The sequence below is a fragment of the Pristiophorus japonicus genome, chromosome 26 (genome assembly GCF_044704955.1).
Source record: "Pristiophorus japonicus isolate sPriJap1 chromosome 26, sPriJap1.hap1, whole genome shotgun sequence".
NCBI classification, from domain to species: Eukaryota; Metazoa; Chordata; class Chondrichthyes; family Pristiophoridae; genus Pristiophorus; species Pristiophorus japonicus.
Window position 1 is genome coordinate 3,565,916 of NC_092002.1, and position 13,572 is coordinate 3,579,487.

The window sequence follows — 13,572 nt, forward strand, 5'->3', positions numbered from 1 at the left end:
TGGGGGGCTGGGGGGGGTGACGGTATTTGTGTGGGGGGGGGCTGGGGGTGTGACGGTATTTGGGGGGGGCTGGGGGTGTGATGGTATTTGTGGGGGGGGGGCTGGGGGGTGTGACGGTATTTGGGGGGGGGCTGGGGGTGTGACGGTATTTGGGGGGGGCTGGGGGTGTGACGGTATTTTGGGGGGGGGGCTGGGGGGTGACGGTATTTTGGGGGGGGGGCTGGGGGGAGTGTCGGTATTTGGGGGGAGTGTCGGTATTTGGGGAGGGGCTGGGGTGTGACTGTATTTGGGGGGTGATGGTATTTTGGGGGGGGCTGGGGGGGTGACGGTATTTGGGGGTGTGACTGTATTTGGGGAGGGGCTGGGGGTGTGACTGTATTTGGGGGGGTGCTGGGGGTGTGACGGTATTTGGGGAGGGGCTGGGGGGGTGACGGTATTTGGTGGGGGCTGGGGGGGTGACGGTATTTGGGGGTGTGACTGTATTTGGGGAGGGGCTGGGGGTGTGACGGTATTTGGTGGGGGCTGGGGGGGTGACGGTATTTGGTGGGGGCTGGGGGAGTGTCGGTATTTAGGGGGCTGGGGCTGTGACACGTTACATGGACCAGTTGCTGGTTAGCAATCTTCTTGGGGGCTGTTTTTTTTTGCCCCCTCCAAGCAACGTGGCAGAGATGTGACCCGGGCAATGCCCCACCGTGCCAGTCAGACCTTAAAATGACCGTCATTTTGAAACGGGATTGCGGTTAACGGGTTATATCTGCTGAAGTCTGTCGGGTTAATGATGTCCTGTGGGGGCAGTGCCCCTGTTGCCCGTTGTTCCGTGTTGTATCTGACCTAATCCTTGTTCTGGTTTATCCAGCCGGAGGGCAGTATCCTCACTGATCGATTCAAGAGCTTACAGAAGAGAAATCTGATCGAACCCAGACTGAGAGCCAAGTAAGTGGCCCGTGCGGGTCGGCTGGAATTGTCGGCCCATTTTTTTTTTTAAACAAGAAGCTGTATGAAGGTGCGAGCCCCAGCGTGTTGTTAAATGGGGCCGAGCCTCCCGGCCCTGCTCCCCCGCTGACCCCCCCCCCTCGGTCAGCGCCCCTCGGGTGGGGTAGCAACGTGGCTTTTATAGTCGGACTCGGTGCCTCCGGGAGGGGGCAAAATAAACCAGGGCTCTCTCTTTCCCCCTGCTCCTGATCGCCATCCGGGGATTTCTCGCTATCCCGCGCCCGTCGCTATCGGGACAAAGATGGAATCGACCCTAGCGGCTCGGGAGCGCAACGCACTGGGCCACAATGCTGCCACAGAGAGTGGGGGGCTCCTCCCTGAATCAAAGGGCCCAGGCTGCAAACACTACATTATAAAACGGGACCACCGGGGAGAGTGCCCTCGCGGTCAGCGTCTGAATTGGCCACGGTGCGGACAATAAAAGCGGCCTTTTTTTTTTTTCCCCCTCGAGCAGCCAGCCACCTGCCCGTTAGATTTCTCCCCGGCCCACGTCGCCCGAAGCTGTTGCTGTTATCACCAAGCGCTGCTTCAGGGGGGCGCTGTGCACGCTGTTCGACGTGCAGGCGATCGGGGCTTAGCGCCACCGCTAAACCCCTGCCGAATTTAGCGGGAGTTGTTAGCTTAGGATGCGCCCGATCGCAAAGTCATTTCTCCCCCGGGGTGCGCTAACCGCGTCAATTTCTCTCCCCTCTGTGTGGGTGGGTGTGTGTGTGTGTGTGTTTTAATAACGCGTCCCGTGGCGCTGGTCTCAGTTTCTCGTTTCCTTTCCTTAGGTTCAAGAGGAAGCACAAGTTGAAATACGTGGAAAAGCGAGCGTTCCGGGAGGTTACGTAAGTCCGAGCTCAACTCGTTCATTAACCCTGCGCGGTCCCGCTGCCCCAGGCCGCTGTCACATCTCCGTGTCCCAGCGCGTGAGGTCTGCAGTTCCCCCCCCCAGTCCGACAGTGAAAGGCCAGCACTGGGGTTTTGCAACTAAATTTGCCGTGGGGACGGGGCAGTTTCAGTTCCAACCGGTTTATTGTTGCAAACAAACTACAGTTACAGCACGCTGCCTGGGGCCTGGGCTGCAGAACGGGCTCTGGATTGTGTCCCGTGGAGCAGGCGCTGGGGCCTGTGTTACAGACCCTCCCGTTTGTGAATCTCACGGTTTTATCCAAACGTGGTTTGTTTTTATTGGGCTGTAACTCCTGCCCCCTCAGCGGGACGCAGTGAGTTGCCTTCATTCCCCTCGCTCCAGTTGCTGTTTCAGAAAACCAAAAGTTCAGCAGCAACGTGGCAAGACCCAGCGAGGGCCCAACATCTGGAACCGGTCAGCATTGTTCCTTTTCCACTGGGGCTGTAAAATTCTGGGCATACTCTTTGTGTGATAGATTGTTCTCACATCCCGGCCTCCTCCCCCCCCCCCCCCCCCCCGGCTTCGACATTTCCCCTTACCCTTCTTTGACCTTTCCCCTTTGGCCTTTCCTCTCCCCACCCCATTTGTTTGCTGCTGTGATGATGCTCTTTTGAATTGCTCCGCTCCGCCCGATCCCCTCCCCCGACCTTCCCGCTGCACTGAAACTCCCGCTCTGGCCCATTCAGGGCCTCGAGCCCGACACTTCATGCATCCCTCGGGCTTTCCTTCCGCTGAGAATCCAGCCTTGCTGTCCCCGAGCCATCGCTGCTTGATCTAACTTGCGCTCTCTCTCCCATTCTCCTCACGCTCGCTGTCTGGGCCCCTCACCAAAGGGGCATAACGTTTATGCGGTATGACCGGGTGCGTGGCTGCATTTGCAGAGCTGCTGATCTGGGTGTCACGCCTGTCCTAGCCATGAGGTGGCAGCGTGGTGCTGGGAATGAATCCAGAAACTTGTCTCGCTCGGTCTGTAATGGCTCCAGATTTGCCTGTTTTGGGTCAGCGGTTTGATTGAGCGATTTTGCACTTCTCGCTTTCAATAAACGTCAGTGCTGCTTCACAAGGGGGGGGGGGGGGGGTGCTGCAGTGTTTCGGGCCCAAGCTACAGGCTCGGGTGAGATGCCATTTATTTACCTGGTGTGTGAGGGGAGGTTTGCAATTGAAAAGTGTTGCTTGCTGCTAATTTGTGCTGTCACCTTCACTGGCCCCTCTGGGTAACGGGGTCTGCTCGAGGAGTGAAAGAGCCTTCAGTGTTGTCACTGGGCCGTTTAGTGTGTTGATCGCAACAAAAGAAATAGGGGCAGGAGTCGGCCATTCGGCCCCTCGAGCCTGCTCCGCCATTCAATAAGACCATGGCTGATCCGATCATGGACTCAGCTCCACTTCCCCGCCCGCTCCCCATAACCCTTCACTCCCTTATCGCTCAAAAATCTGTATTTCTCCACCTTAATATATTCAATGACCCAGCCTCCACAGCTCTCTGGGGCAGAGAATTCCAAAGATTTAATACCCTCTGAGAGAAGAAATTCCTCCTCATCTGCTTCTACAATGGGCGACCCCTTATTCTGAAACTCTGCCCCCTAGTTCTTGTCTCCCCCACGAGGGGAAACATAACTTGCACTTTGCCCCACATGCCTGTATGTGATGTGCTGCTTCTACACTGTGCTAATTCTGCCCCCTCCAGTCGCTCTCCGTGCTGCTCCCTGCAAAAACCCTGCTACTCCCGTCTGGCCGCTTGGGATTTTCTTGGGGTGGTTCCTAGATTTTGTTACTAAAATACCTTTTCTAAAACTTTTATTTTTCAGGTTGTAGCATCTCTGCACTGAAGGCGAGAGAATCTCACGGCAGAAATTGAGGGTTAAAATATATTTTCTTGAATGTTAATAAAACATCCGAAACGTTTAATATAGCTATGTGGCATTTTTCATAACCGGCTGTTTCTGTGGCTGATCTTGGCCACATTTATTGAGAATGATAACCGGCGGGGGCGGGGCGGGGAGGGGGGGGCGGGGTGGTGGGGGGGGGGCGGGGTGGGGGGGGGGGGGCGGGGTGGTGATGGGGGGCGGGGAGGTGGTGGGGGGGGCGGGGTGGTGGTTGGGGGGGGGCGGGGTGGTGATGGGGGGCGGGGTGGGGGGGGGCGGTGTGATGGGGGGCGGGGTGGTGGGGGGGGGCGGTGTGGTGATGGGGGGGGGGGGCGCGGGGCGGGGTGGGGGGGGGCGGTGTGGTGATGGGGGGGCGGGGTGGCGGGGGGGGGCGGTGTGGTGATGGAGGGCGGGGTGGCGGGGGGGGGCGGTGTGGTGATGGGGGGCGGGGTGGTGATGGGGAGCGGGGTGGCGCGGTGTGGTGATGGAGGGCGGGGTGGCGCGGTGTGGTGATGGGGGGCGGGGTGGTGATGGGGAGCGGGGTGGCGCGGTGTGGTGATGGAGGGCGGGGTGGCGCGGTGTGGTGATGGGGGGCGGGGTGGTGATGGGGAGCGGGGTGGCGGGGGGGGGGCGGTGTGGTGATGGAGGGCGGGGTGGCGCGGTGTGGTGATGGGGGGCGGGGTGGTGATGGGGAGCGGGGTGGTGGTGGGGGGGAGGGCGGGGTGGTGGTGGGGGGGAGGGCGGGGTGGTGGTGGGGGGGAGGGCGGGGTGGTGGTGGGGGGGGGGGTGGTGGTGGGGGGGGGGCGCGCGGGGCGGGGAGGGCGGGGGCCCTGTACTCCTGTTGGGGTGTGTGTGTAAAATCACCGGAAATTCATCCAATTGATTGTTGCTCAGACCCGTCGCTCTGCATTTTTAAGCTGTCTCCCCCAGTTCCACGGACACGCCTCGCCCTCTGCGGCCATAACCGGGTAACCGTGAGAGAGTCTGGGCTCAGAGCATCAGTACGCCAATCGACCGTGGGGTTCGCGCATCGGCGCCCCGGCTAATAGTCGCCCGCATATCTGGGAGCAGGGTCCTGGCTGCTTTACATTTTTTTCTGTTCCTCTCAGCCTAGGGGCTGAAAGTAATTGCATCGCCCCTCCCCCCCAGTAAGCAAGAGTTTGCATTTATATAGCGCCTTTAACACCCTCTGGACGTCCCAAAGCGTTTTACAGCCAATGAAGTACTTTTTGAATTGTGGTCACTTGTAATGTGGGAAACGCTTCGAAACAGCAACAGACAGCAGTGTGTCTTCGAGACGCAAACTGCAACCAAGATCCAGGCCTACAGTCAACCTCAGCAGACAGCCGGAGAATTGATGATTGACCATCGGAGCAGGCCGGGGAGCTGGGGGGAGCAGTGTGGTGGTGTACCACTCCAGGGACCAGCACGTACTGGAGCAGGAGAGCAACAGCATCAAGGTCCAGGTCGGTGATTGGAGCGTGGGCAGACACAGCAGGAGCGGTGAGGTCGGGGCGAAGGAGCAGCGAGAGTCCGTAGAGGGACGTGATCGGGGCCCAGGGGCAGCACGGGCCCAGCCCACACTGCGATATGTGAGCGCACTGGGCCCGTGCAGCAGAGCAGGTCTCCAGTCGTCCTGGTTAACCCTTGCCGCTGGACCAAGACCTCGCTCTGTCAAGCCCCGTGTGGTGGCTGGTGTGCAACGGTCACCCCACGTTAAAACAATCCACCCACAGGCATCTTCCACCCTTCAGGATGTAGTTCGGGATCCGGAATATTAGGTCCTTCATTGAAACACCTTGGAACTTTTTGACGTGGAAGCAAGTCCTCCTCGATTTGAGGGACTGCCTCTGATGAGGAAACCCGGCAGCCAATCTGTTTTAGTGATGTTGATTGAGGGATAAATATTGGCCCCAGAACACCGGGGATAACTCCCCTGCTCTTCCAAATAGTGCCGTGGGATCTTTTACATCCACCTGAGAGAGCGGACAGGGCCTCGGTTTAACGTCTCATCCAAAAGACCACCCCTCCGACAGTGCGGCGCTCCCTCAGTACTGCCCCTCCGACAGTGCGGCGCTCCCTCAGTACTGCCCCTCCAACAGTGAGGCGCTCCCTCAGTGCCGTCCCTTCGACAGTGTGGCGCTCCCTCAGCACTGCCCCTCCGACAGTGGGGCGCTCCCTCAGTACTGCCCCTCCGACAGTGTGGTGCTCCCTCAGTACTGCCCCTCCGACAGTGCGGCGCTCCCTCAGTACTGCCCCTCCGACAGTGAGGCGCTCCCTCAGTGCCGTCCCTCCGACAGTGCGCCGCTCCCTCAGCACTGCCCCTCCGACAGTGCGCCGCTCCCTCAGCACTGCCCCTCCGACAGTGCGGCGCTCCCTCAGCACTGCCCCTCCTACAGTGCGGCCCTCCCTCAGCACTGTCCCTCCGACAGTGCGGCGCTCCCTCAGCACTGCCCCTCCGACAGTGCGGCACTCCCTCAGCACTGTCCCTCCGACAGTGCGGCGCTCCCTCAGTACTACCCCTCCGACAGTGCGGCGCTCCCTCAGTACTGCCCCTCCGACAGTGCAGCGCTCCCTCAGCACTGCCCCTCCGACAGTGCAGCACTCCTTCAGTACCGCCCCTCCGACAGTGCGGCGCTCCCTCAGTACCGCACTGGGAGTGTCAGCCTGAATTTTGTGCTCTGGAGTGGGATTTGAACCCACAATCCCCTGACCCAGAGGCGAGAGTGCTGCCCACTGAGCCACGGCTGACATCTTACTGCAGATTTGTGGTGGAATCTCTCCTCCACCGGGTCTCGGTGGTTTGGACAACCACCAATTGCAGAGGGTCGGGGAATTTTGCTGTCCCAGTGATGGATCTTTTCTCTGTCTGGTGAACACTTGCAGATTGAGCAAAGACTAAAGTCGTGGTGGTGTAGCAGATTTCTCTGACACCGTTCCGTGCTGTTCCCAGTTTGCTGTGATTGGACACCCCTCCCCCGATGGGGAACGGTGTAACTGGAGTAACGATGGGGAGCTGGGCTGTGAACCTCCAGTTAGGCTGAAGTCCGGTCCTCAGTGGGTCCGCCTGGTACTTGCGTTTCGAAAGCACCTTACTGCACCTCCGTCTCAAACGTTACAAAACTGGCCAATTACTTTTGAAATGCAGTAACGGTTTAAGGAAACACAGCAGGCCTCAAACTCTCGTGAGGCAGATGATTAATCTGTGTTTCTGGCGTCACATTTGACCCTGAACTGACCTTCCAACCATATTTCAGCTCCAGCACTAAAGACCGCCTATTTCCACCTCCGTAACATCGCCCGTCTCCACCCCTGCCTCGCTCACCCGCTGCTGAAACCCTCATCCGTGCCTTTGTTACCTCCAGACATGATTATCCCAATGCTCTCCTGGCCGATCTCCCATAAGAACATGAGAATTAGGAGCAGGAGTCGGCCATTCGGCCCCTCGAGCCTGCTCCGCCATTCAATGAGATCACGGCTGATCTTCGACCTCAACTCCACTTTCCCGCCCGATCCCCATATCCCTTGACTCCATTAATGTCCAAAAATCTATCGATCTCAGCCTTGAATATACTCAAAGACTGGACCTCCACAGCCCTCTGGGGCAGAGAATTCCAAAGGGTGCTCTGAGTTTCTCCTCATCTCAATCCTAAGTGACCAACCCCTTATCCTGAGACTGTGACCCCTGGTTCTAGACTCCCCAGCCCGGGGGAAACACCCTCCCTGCATCTACCCTGTCGAGCCCTGTAAGAATTTAGTAAGCTTCAATGAGATCACCTCTCATTCTTCTCAACTTCTATCTTCCACCCTCCGTAAACTCGGTGATCCAAAACTCAGCTACCCCGTGTCCTAACTCGCACCGAGTCCCGCTCACCCATCACCCCCTGTGCTCACTGCCCCGTGTCCTAACTGCACCGAGTCCCACTCACCCATCACCCCCTGTGCTCACTGCCCCGTGTCCTAACTGCACCGAGTCCCGCTCACCCATCACCCCCTGTGCTCACTGCCCCGTGTCCTAACTCGCACCGAGTCCCGCTCACCCATCACCCCCTGTGCTCACTGCCCCGTGTCCTAACTCGCACCGAGTCCCACTCACCCATCACCCCCTGTGCTCACTGCCCCGTGTCCTAACTGCACCGAGTCCCACTCACCCATCACCCCCTGTGCTCACTGCCCCGTGTCCTAACTGCACCGAGTCCCGCTCACCCATCACCCCCTGTGCTCACTGCCCCGTGTCCTAACTCGCACCGAGTCCCGCTCACCCATCACCCCCTGTGCTCACTGACCGTGTCCTAACTCACACCCAGTCCCGCTCACCCATCACCCCCTGTGCTCACTGACCGACATTGGCTCCTGGTTAAGCAACGACTCGATTTTAAAGTTCTCACCCTTGTTGACAAATCCCTCCATGGCCCTCGCCCCCTCCCTATCTCTGTGACCTCCTCCAGCCCCACAACGTTGGCCTCAGCAGCCGCGGCCAGGAAGGGGGAGAAACGACCGGGGATCCTGCCCCCGAGCTCACCTCGCTGGAGGAACGTGCGAGAGTCGAGGAGATGAGATTCGGTTCAGCTCCAACCTTGGAGCAGCTGAAGGAACTGGCTCAGAATGCAGAGGGAGTTGGTGTGAAGCGTTTAACGAGGTGGGACTAGGAATTCCAGAGCTCGGAGCTCTCTCGCCTTCAAGATGCTCCTTAAAACCTTCCGCTTGACCAAGCTTCCTGCGCTAAAACCGCCTTATGTGGCTCGTTTTGTCTCAACGCTCCTGTGAAGCGCCTTGGGACCTTTTGCCACGTTAAAGGTGCTATATAAATGCAAGTTGTTGGCGTCTGTATGGTTGACGTTAGACGTCATCACCAGCTAAGCCACTGGGGGGAGCCATTGCGCTGCTTTCTGATGGTCCGGAGCCAGTGTGAGATTTAAAGATGTTTCAGTCATGGATTGAATGATGCAACTGTGTGACTCATGGCAGAAAACCCAGTGTCTTCAGCAGCGGGGAATAAATGGCCCCAGAGTCATCCCCTCACCCCATCCCTGGAACTCCCACCACTCTAGTGCTGTCCTAATGTAACTCGCCACTCGCAGAATAACTCCCACCGCCCCACTCAGTTCCAGTGTACCTCGTTACCCGCAGTATAACTCCCACCGCCCCTCTCAGTCCCAGTGTACCTCGTTACCCCGCAGTATAACTCTCACCGCCCCTCTCCGTCCTAGTGTACCTCGCTACCCGCAGTATAACTCCCACCGCCCTACTCAGTCCCAGTGTACCTCGTTACCCGCAGTATAACTCCCACCGCCCCACTCAGTCCCAGTGTACCTCGTTACCCGCAGTATAACTCCCACCGCCCCACTGTGCCCATCAGGCTCAGTGTAATTTTTGTCCTCCACAGTTACGCTGATCATTCTCTAACAGGAGAATACACCCGAGGGCCGATTGACGTATAACTCGCGCTCTGAGGGTTTGGCAGGTCAGGGGAAGGGTCAACGACACTCGTGCAGGACTGGAAGGAAGGGAAGTGTAGGAGGTGGGGGAAGGCCTCCATGCTTTAAGGCCTTTAGGTTGAACAGCAGACTCAGGCCTTCCACAGAATGAGCTAGAGTATTATGCGTTACAGTGGCTCAGGGGGCAGCTCTTTTGCCGCTGAGTCAGAAGGTCGTGCGTTCAAGTCCCACTCCAGGGACCTGAGCACAAAAATCCAGGCTGAGGGAGCGCCGCACTGTCGGAGGGGCAGTACTGAGGGAGCACCGCACTGTCGGAGGGGCAGTGTTGAGGGAGCGCCGCACTGTCGGAGGGGCAGTGCTGAGGGAGCACCGCACTGTCGGAGGGGCAGTGTTGAGGGAGCGCCGCACTGTCGGAGGGGCAGTGCTGAGGGAGCGCCGCACTGTCGGAGGGGCAGTGTTGAGGGAGCACCGCACTGTCGGAGGGGCAGTGTTGAGGGAGCGCCGCACTGTCGGAGGGGCAGTGCTGAGGGAGCGCCGCACTGTCGGAGGGGCAGTACTGAGGGAGTGCCGCACTGTCGGAGGGGCAGTGCTGAGGGAGCGCCGCACTGTCGGAGGGGCAGTACTGAGGGAGTGCTGCACTGTCGGAGGGGTAGTACTGAGGGAGCGCCGCACTGTCGGAGGGGCAGTGCTGAGGGAGTGCTGCACTGTCGGAGGGGTAGTACTGAGGGAGCGGCGCACTGTCGGAGGGGCAGTACTGAGGGAACGCTGCACTGTCGGAGGGGCAGTACTGAGGGAGCGCCGCACTGTCGGAGGGGTAGTACTGAGGGAGCGCCGCACTGTCGGAGGGGCAGCGCTGAGGGAGCGCTGCACTGTCGGAGGTGCAGTACTGAGGGAGCGATGCATTGTCGGAGGAGCAGTACTGAGGGAGTGCCGCACTGTCGGAGGGGCAGTACTGAGGGAACGCCTCACTGTCGGAGGTGCCGTCTTTCGGATGATACGTTAAACCGAGGCCCCGTCTGCTCTCAGGCGGATGTAAAAGATCCCACGGCATTATTTCGAAGAAGAGCAGGGGAGTTCTCCCCGGTGTCCTGGGGCCAATATTTATCCCTCAACTAACATCACTAAAACAGATTATCTGGTCATTATCACACTGCTGTGTGTGGGAGCTTGCTGTGCACAAATTGGCTGCTGCGTTTCCCACATTACAACAGTGACTACACTCCAAAAGTACTTCATTGGGCTTACTGACGCGCTTTGGGACGTCCCGAGGTCATGAAAGGCGCTATAGCAATGTAAGTTCTTTAATGTATAAACACTGCCAGTTATCTCATTGCAAAGTTCAGTTTTATCAAACAATACTTGGGCAGTCCTGGGACCAGCCGATGGTGTCAGTAAATAACACGCTACGGAGCAAAATATCAAACTCTTTTATTTCCTAGAATTACAAGATTCTGTTGATTACAATTTGTTTTAAAGATAAACATTTAATTCTGGTGATTCCGGTTACAGTCTGACCGGTCACATCCACAACATGGGTCTGTGATAGGACACCATCGCTGTTAGATCACAAATTAAATTAAAAACCTTCTGGGGGCAGAGACACTGGATCAACACTGGGTGGAACAGGGCAATGACAGTGAGGTTCCCGCCCACAGTTACATCACCACCCGCGCAGGGGTCAGTATGGAGTCCGCCAATGATGGTGATACCGTTGGCAACACGTTGGATGAGCGAGACTGCCCGCCCCCGTGTCTGTCGCCAGCAGTTGACCACTCGGGATTCTGGGAGCTTGCATGGCATGAACCGCCATTGGTCGACCAATATGCCCAACCCTGCGTGGCCCCGCTCCCACGCTCTCGCCATTGGTCGACCAACCCCCGCGGGGTCCCGCCCTCGCGCTCCCGCCATTGGCTCGCCCTCACGCTCTTGCCATTGGTTGATCAACCCCTCGGGGCCCCGTCCCCACACTCCCGCTATTGGTCGCCCAACCCCTCGGGGCCCTGCCCCCACACTCCTGCCATTGGTCGCCCATCCCCGTGAGGTCCCACATTCCCGCACCAATCGAGAACGCCGACAGACTCCTCCTTAGCCGATTGGCTGATTGATTGTCAGTCAAGCCGCCCATTTTCCCGCCTTCAATATTTCTAAAACTAGTAAACACAAAAATCTTCAAAGTAAATGAGGAAAAAAAAAAACGCCGCACAGCATTTTATTTTATTTTAATGCCCCTGTGATTTCTCTCCCGGGTTTGTGTTCACGGGAGATGAATATTTGGCTCCTGAAGACTCGAGGACAGGCCGGGAGGGTTGGCCCCTGAGCCTGTAGCACCGATGCAAATTGTGGAGATTGCATTTGTATCTTTGCACCATAGTAAGCGATATATAATGGTCCGTTCCTTCATCGTCGCTGGGTCACAATCCTGGAACTCCCTCCCTAACAGCACTGTGGGAGCACCTTCACCACACGGACTGCAGCGGTTCAAGAAGGCGGCTCACCACCACCTTCTCGAGGGGCAATTAGGGATGGGCAATAAATGCCAGCGACGGTCACATCATGTGAGCGGATAAAATTACATCACCTTTAGCAACCCGCTCATGATTGTCTTTCCTGTTTGCCGTGTAGTTGAGGGGTGTGTGCTTAACGCCCAGATCTGTCCGCGGGCAGTAAGTGTGTGGATGTTGAGCCTGTCGGGGCCGAGCGATGTACTGTGGAGTCTGGGAGATATGGTGCGCTGCACCAGCTCAGCTCCCACTGACGTTACCGGCGCCCCCCCCTCCGTATTTATATACTTCCCACCCCCCTCGCGTTATCGACTCTCGGGATGAGCATCGCTCCCTGATCGAGGGAACACACACTGGGCACTGAATGGTGCACAACCAAAACAGCTGTCACTGAGCCTGGATTCCTTTCCCTCACACAGAGGAAGGCACGTTCCCTGCTCACTTACACCCTCCCCCTAACAGCATGGCGATTGTAGGCATTTATGACAATAACTTGCATTTATATAGCACCTTTAACGTTGTAAAAACGTCCCAAGGAGCTTCACAGGAGAGATTAGCAAACAAAACCTGACCCTGAGCCACATAAGGAGATATTAGGACAGGTGACCAAAGCTTGGTCAAAGAGGTAGGTTTTAAGGAGCGTCTTGAAGGAGGAGAGAGAGGTAGAGAGTTTATGGAGGGAGTTCCAGAGCTTGGGGCCCAGGCAACAGAAGGCCCGGCCACCGATGGTGGAGCGATTATAATCAGGGATGCTCAAGAGGGCAGAATTAGAGGAGCGCAGATATCTCGGAGGGTTGTGGAGCTGGAGGAGATTACAGAGATAGGGAGGGGCGAGGGCCATGGAGGGATTTGTAAACAAGGATGAGATTTTTGAAATCGAGGCGTTGCTTAACCGGGAGCCAATGTAGGTCAGTGAGCACAGGGGGTGATGGGTGAACAGGACTCGGTGCGAGTTAGGACATGGGGCAGTGAGCACAGGGGGTGATGGGTGAGCAGGACTCTGTGCGAGTTAGGACACAGGGCAGCGAGCACAGGGGGTGATGGGGCAGTGAGCACAGGGGGTGATGGGGGAGCAAGACTGGGTGCGAGTTCGGACACGGAGCAGCGAGCACAGGGGGTGATGGGTGAGTGGGACTCGGTGCGAGTTAGGACACGGGGCAGTGAGCACAGGGGGTGATGGGTGAGCGGGACTCGGTGCGAGTTTGGACACGGGGCAGTGAGCACAGGGGGTGATGGGTGAGCGGGACTCGGTGCGAGTTCGGACACGGGGCAGTGAGCACAGGGGGTGATGGGTGAGTGGGACTTGGTGCGAGTTAGGACACGGGGCAGTGAGCACAGGGGGTGATGGGTGAGCGGGACTCGGTGCGAGTTAGGACACGGGGCAGCGAGCACAGGGGGGTGATGGGTGAGCGGGACTCGGTGCGAGTTCGGACACGGGGCAGTGAGCACAGGGGGTGATGGGTGAGCGGGACTCGGTGCGAGTTCGGACACGGTGCAGTGAGCACAGGGGGTGATGGGTGAGCGGGACTCGGTGCGAGTTCGGAGCTACAGTTGTTGGTGTTCGCTCCCCACACACTGAGACAAAGATGGAGAGAAATAGGTAAGAGACAGAGTGAGAGAGATAGAGAGACAGAGAGAAAGGGACAGATAAATAGAGAGAGAGATACAGAGACAGAGCAAGAAAGTGAGAGATGTTCACAGGTTTTCAGCAGAGGGTAATCGTTCAGTGAATCCTGGATTAAACAGTCACCTTTGAGACTGGACGGGACAATATATGGGTGTGTCGGGGTGAGCGTTCAATCCTCAGCCCAAAGCATACTCACGGGCCCATCGCTAGGATAGGGGGGGTTCTTCTTTAAAATTCATTCTCGGGATGCAAGGCC

The 13,572-nt window shown here is 57.8% G+C and overlaps 1 long non-coding RNA gene across 1 annotated transcript; it reads left to right on the forward strand.

The window, feature by feature from the left end:
• Nucleotides 1-821: 821 nt before the first annotated feature.
• On the forward strand, nucleotides 822-3,793 carry LOC139239057 (uncharacterized). Its single transcript, XR_011588598.1, has 3 exons — nucleotides 822-933; nucleotides 1,767-1,823; nucleotides 3,694-3,793. It is a non-coding gene; the product is annotated as an uncharacterized lncRNA (long non-coding RNA).
• Nucleotides 3,794-13,572: the final 9,779 nt, after the last annotated feature.